This window comes from Trachypithecus francoisi, unplaced genomic scaffold, assembly GCF_009764315.1.
Source record: "Trachypithecus francoisi isolate TF-2019V2 unplaced genomic scaffold, Tfra_2.0 Contig00240, whole genome shotgun sequence".
In the NCBI taxonomy this organism is placed as follows: Eukaryota; Metazoa; Chordata; class Mammalia; order Primates; family Cercopithecidae; genus Trachypithecus; species Trachypithecus francoisi.
The window spans coordinates 42,036-48,496 of record NW_022680521.1 but is presented as its reverse complement, the minus strand read 5'-3'; the positions used below and the strand labels follow the sequence as shown (position 1 = coordinate 48,496).

At 39.7% G+C, this 6,461-nt stretch overlaps 1 pseudogene across 1 annotated transcript; it reads left to right on the top strand.

The window, feature by feature from the left end:
• Window positions 1-1,130: 1,130 nt before the first annotated feature.
• LOC117081194 lies at window positions 1,131-5,753 on the top strand (annotated as a pseudogene). The gene has a single exon (XR_004436133.1). The product of XR_004436133.1 is annotated as a nucleolar RNA helicase 2-like (transcript).
• Window positions 5,754-6,461: the final 708 nt, after the last annotated feature.

Here is a 6,461-nt window from a genome sequence, read left to right as displayed (position 1 = left end):
CTAACACTCTTTTCATGGAATATGCAAAGTGAGATTTGGGAGCGCATAGGGGCCCATGGTGAAATAGGAAATATCCTCACATAATAACTAGAGTGAAGCTTTCTGAGAGATTGCTTTCTGATGTGTGACTTCATCACACCGATGTCTACACTTCCCTTCTTGGAACAGTTGGCTAACTCTGTTATCGTGTGTTCTGCAAAGTGATATTTGGGAACTCATTGAAGGCTATTGTGAAAAAGGAAATATCCTCAGATCGAAACTGGAAAGAAGCCTTCTGAGAAACTGCATTTCGATGTGTGAATGCAACTCACCGAATTACACGTTTCTCTGCAGTGTTCAGCTAGCTAACACAGTTTTCTGGAAATATGCAATGAGATATTTCTGAACGTAATGAAACTTACGGTGACCAAGGAAATATCCTCAGATGAAAACTAAAAAGAAGCTTTCTTAGAAACTTATTGGTGATGAGTGAATTCACCTCACAGAGTTACACTTATGTTTCATGCAGCAGTCTATTATCACTGTTTTTGCACAAACTGAGAAGGACGTCTTTGGATCGCATTGAGGCCTACGCTGATAAAGGAAATATCATCATTTCGAAACGTAAAAGAAGCTTTCTGAGAAACTTCTTTGTGATCTGTGAATTCCTCTCACAGAGTTACAGCTTATTTCTCAGGAAGCAGTTTGCTAACACTCTTTTCGTGGAATCTGAAAAGTGAGATTTCGGAGCCCATCGGGGCCCATGGTGAAAAAGAAAATATCCTCAGATAATAACTAGAGAGAAGCTTTCTGACAGATTGCTTTCTGATGTGTGACTTCATCACACAGAGTTTCACCCTTCCCTTCTTGGAACAGTTGTCTAACTCTGTTATCTTGTGTTCTGCAAAGTGATATTTGGCAGCTCATTGAGGGATATGGTGAAAAAGGAAATATCCTCAGATCGAAACTGGAAAGAAGCCTTCTGAGAAACTGCATTTCGATGGGTGAATGCAACTCACAGAGTTACACGTTTCTTTTCAGAGTTCAGTTTGCTAAAAGAGATTTCCGGAAATCTGCAATGGGATACTTGTGAACCCAATGAAGCTTACAGCGACAAAGGAAATATTCTCAGATTAAAACTAGAAAGGGAAGACTGGTTGGCCTGGGCAGCCTGCGCTGAAGATGCCGGGGAAACTCTGTAGTGACGCCAGTTTGGAATCAGACGCCGCAATGAAAAAAGGGGAGACACTGCGAAAACAAACCGAGAAGAAAGAGAAAAAAGAGAAGCCAAAATCTAATAAGACTGAAGAGAGAGCAGAAGAGGAAGAAACTGTTTCCCCCAAAGCTAAACAAGTTAAAAAGAAAGCAGAGCCTTCTGAAGTTGACATGAATTCTCCTAAATCCAAAAAGGCAAAAAAGAAAGATGAGCCATCTCAAAATGACATTTCTCCTAAAACCAAAAGTTTGAGAAAGAAAAAGGAGCCCATTGAAAAGAAAGCGGTTTCTTCTAAAACCAAAAAAGTGACAAAAAGTGAGGAGCCTTCTGAGGAAGAAATAGATGCTCCTAAGCCGAAGAAGATGAAGAAGGAAAAGGAAATGAATGGAGAAACTGGAGAGAAAAGCCCCAAACTGAAGAACGGATTTCCTCATCCTGAACTTGACTGTAACCCCAGTGAAGCTGCCAGTGAAGAAAGTAACAGTGATATAGATCAGGAAATACCTGTGGAACAAAAAGAAGGTGCTTTCTCTAATTTTCCCATCTCTGAAGAAACTATTAAGCTTCTCAAAGGCCGAGGAGTGACCTTCCTGTTTCCTATACAAGCAAAGACTTTCCATCATGTTTATAGTGGGAAGGACTTAATTGCACAGGCACGGACAGGAACTGGGAAGACATTCTCCTTTGCCATCCCTTTGATTGAGAAACTTCATGGGGAACTGCAAGACAGGAAGAGAGGCCGTCCCCCTCAGGTACTGGTTCTTGCACCTACAAGAGAGTAGGCAAATCAAGTAAGCAAAGACTTCAGTGACATCACAAAAAAGCTGTCAGTGGCTTGTTTTTATGGTGGAACTCCCTATGGAGGTCAATTTGAACGCATGAGGAATGGGATTGATATCCTGGTTGGAACACCAGGTCGTATCAAAGACCACATACAGAGTGGCAAACTAGATCTCACCAAACTTAAGCATGTTGTCCTGGATGAAGTGGACCAGATGTTGGATATGGGATTTGCTGATCAAGTGGAAGAGATTTTAAGTGTGGCGTACAAGAAAGATTCTGAAGACAATCCCCAAACATTGCTTTTTTCTGCAACTTGCCCTCACTGGGTATTTAATGTTGCCAAGAAATACATGAAATCTACATATGAGCAGGTGGACCTGATTGGTAAAAAGACTCAGAAAACGGCAATAACTGTGGAGCATCTGGCTATTAAGTGCCACTGGACTCAGAGGGCAGCAGTTATTGGGGATGTCATCCGAGTATATAGTGGTCATCAAGGACGCACTATCATCTTTTGTGAAACCAAGAAAGAAGCCCAGGAGCTATCCCAGAATTCAGCTATAAAGCAGGATGCCCAGTCATTGCATGGAGACATTCCACAGAAGCAAAGGGAAATCACCCTGAAAGGTTTTAGAAATGGTAGTTTTGGAGTTCTGGTGGCAACCAATGTTGCTGCACGTGGGTTAGACATCCCTGAAGTTGATTTGGTTATACAAAGCTCTCCACCAAAGGATGTAGAGTCCTACATTCATCGATCCGGGCGGACTGGCAGAGCTGGAAGGACGGGGGTGTGCATCTGCTTTTATCAACACAAGGAAGAATATCAATTAGTACAAGTGGAGCAAAAAGCGGGAATTAAGTTCAAATGAATAGGTGTTCCTTCTGCAACAGAAATAATAAAAGCTTCCAGCAAAGATGCTATCAGGCTTTTGGATTCCGTGCCTCCCACTGCCATTAGTCACTTCAAGCAATCAGCTGAGAAGCTGATAGAGGAGAAGGGGGCTGTGGAAGCTCTGGCAGCAGCACTGGCCCACATTTCAGGTGCCACGTCCGTAGACCAGCGCTCCTTGATCAACTCAAATGTGGGTTTTGTGACCATGATCTTGCAGTGCTCAATTGAAATGCCAAATATTAGTTATGCTTGGAAAGAACTTAAAGAGCAGCTGGGCGAGGAGATTGATTCCAAAGTGAAGGGAATGGTTTTTCTCAAAGGAAAACTGGGTGTTTGCTTTGATGTACCTACCACATCAGTAACAGAAATACAGGAGAAATGGCATGATTCACGACGCTGGCAGCTCTCTGTGGCCACAGAGCAACCAGAGCTGGAAGGACCACGGGAAGGATATGGAGGCTTCAGGGGTCAGCGGGAAGGCAGTCGAGGCTTCAGGGGACAGCGGGATGGAAACAGAAGATTCAGAGGACAGCGGGAAGGCAGTAGAGGCCCGAGAGGACAGCGATCAGGAGGTGGCAACAAAAGTAACAGATCCCAAAACAAAGGCCAGAAGCGGAGTTTCAGTAAAGCATTTGGTCAATAATTAGAAGATTTATATAGCAAAAAGAGAATGTTTGGCAATATAGAACTGAACATTATTTTTCTTACAAAGTTAAAAGCACATTGTGCCTCCTTTTGACCACTTGCCAAGTCCCTGTGTCTTTCAGACACAGACAAGCTTCATTTAAATTATTTCATTTGATCATTATAATTTATAACTTTATTGCTACTTCTTCAGTTTTTCCTTTTGAAAGGTGTATGAATTCATTACATTTTTATTCTAATGGATTATCTGTAGATTAGAAGATAAAATCAAATGTGTATCTGCCTATACTTTGTGAGTTCACCTGTCTTTATGCTCAAAAGTGTCCCTTAATAGTGTCCTTCCCTGAAGTAAATACCTAAGGGAGTATAACAGTCTCTGGAGGACCACTTTGAACCTTTGGAAGATTTCCTCAGCCACCTGCCGAACAGTTTCTCATGTGGTCCTATTGTTTGTCTACTGAGACTTAATACTGAGCAATGTTTTGAAACAAGATTTCAAACTAATCTGGATTGTAATACAGTTTATACCAGTGTATGCGCTAGACTTGGAAGATGTACGTTTGATATAGATTACCTATACTTATGTTCATTTTGATACATTTTTAGCTTCTCATTGTAAGGTGATTCATGCTTTAGTGAATTCTTCACAGATAGTATATATAAAAGTACATTTTAATAGAAAGCCAGGGTCTTTAAGGAATTTCAAATGTATAAGGTGGCTCCATAGCTTTATTTATAAGTAGGCTGGATAAATGGTGCTTAAAATGATAATGTACTCCACTTCTTCCTATTGGAAGATGAACATTATTTACCCACAGGATTTAAGGGAGTAGGGGGTTGCAGATTAGCATTGCCAAAGAGTATGTAAAAAAAAAAAAAACCAAACCACTGGAAATAATCAGATGCAAAAATGTAACAAATTCATAACTGGAGAGCAAAGAGAACAAGTATGATTTGCATGATAAAGCATTGTTTTAATGGTGAAAACTTCACAGATCACTAATGTTTCTAGAGGTTAACTTCAAGTGGACAAGCTGGGGTTTTTAGGTAGTCAGTGGCCTAGTTTCTAAAGCTACAGTATAGGGTCTGTTTGTTAACTGAATCTCTGTTGAAAGTTTGTTTTAGCTGCTTGGAGGCTTCCTTTTAAGAAAAACTGTATGTGATTAAGTTGTTTTAAGGGAACTGAAGAACTTGATGTAACCCCTGGCCAGATAACTCTGCCTGATTTCTCAGATACTATTTCTCTGGGAAACATTCTACATAGCACAGGAGCTTAAGAGTGGCATTATCTTCTTGCCTTAATTTCCAGAGATTATTTCTGTACTGAGAATCCTGGAACTACTATGCTAGGAAATTAAAGCCGCGTGATCTGTCTGGTTTTCATTTAATTATTGTGAACACCTAGAATCTTTCTAGGTCCTGATTTCTCTTGCTGAATCCAGTCTTTATCTCTAATTGCCCCTTATTTGATCACCATGTACTAGGGGCTCTGATAGCCAGCTCAGCTCCTGATCCTTGAGGCAACATCCTTTTTCTATTTGAACTTCAGTTCTGTCCTTGAATCCTGACTAGATATTTCTTGCCCTCTGGTCTCAGAATTCTCTTGGCTTTTATTCGTTGATCCACTTGCCAGTTTTATCACTTTACCCTTGTTCCTCATGACTTACCATCAAGCCATGGGTATTAGGTGACAGTGTAATTTATTAGATTCTGATTTTGCCCAAATACTAGGCATGCTTTAATAACAACTGAACCTTTTCATTATTTGGATAGGCATGGGTACCTTATCAAGCAGATTAAAAGGATATGGTACCTGTCCTTTAGAAAAGAACAGCTAAAACCTTGTTGTGGATTATGGATTTAGCATAAAGAAAAATAATCCGGCATAAATTAAGAGTAAGAGGGAAGATTAATAGAAATTTCACTTCACATAACTTAAAACATGGCTATTTCAATAAGTGAAACTAAAGTTTCTCCTGGATCCCAGAATTCAACCTGTATTTATAAATATATAATGTATTTAGCTACTTTTTGGTTTAAATGAACTTGTTGGGTTAGCTTGGTAAATGTTACAATTTTTACTATTTTCTACAGAGAAAATATTTTCTAATTTAAGTTGGAGCTATCTGTGCAGCAGTTTCTCTACAGTTGTACATAAATGTTTTTACTATAAAATGAGCTAATGTATAAAATACTACGCTATACCATAATAAAGATAGTAATACTTGAAAAAAAAAATAAAACTAGAAAGAAGCTTTCTTAGAAACATCTTCGTGATGTGTGAATTCTTCTCACAGAGCTACACTTATATTTCATGCAGCAGTCCATTATCACTGTTTTTGAGGAAACTGAGAAGGACTTCTTTGGATCACATTGAGGCCTACGCTGATAAAGGAAATATCACCAGTTCATAACGTGAAAGAAGCTTACTGAGAAACTTCTTTGTGATCTGTGAATTCCTCTCACACTGTTACACCTTAGTTCTCAGGAAGCAGTTTGCTAACACTCTTTTCGTGGAATATGCAAAGTGAGATTTGGGAGCCCTTAGGGGCCCATGGTGAAAAAGGAAATATCCTCAGATAATAACTAGAGAGAAGCTTTCTGAGAGATTGCTTTCTGAAGTGTGACTTCATCACACAGAGTTCCAATCTTCCCATCTTGGATTAGTTGGCTAACTCTGTTATCTTGTGTTCTGCAATGTGATATTTGGGAGCTCTTTGAGGGCTATGGTGAAAAACTAAATATCCTGAGATCGAAACTGGAAAGAAGCTATCTGAGAAACTGCATTTCGATGTATAAATGCAACTCACAGAGTTTCACGATACGCTTCAGTGTTCAGCTTGCTAAAATAGATTTCTGGAAATCTGCAATGGGATACTTCTGAACGCAAGGAAGCTTATGGTGACCAAGGAAATATTCTCAGATGAAACCTAGAAAGAATCTTTC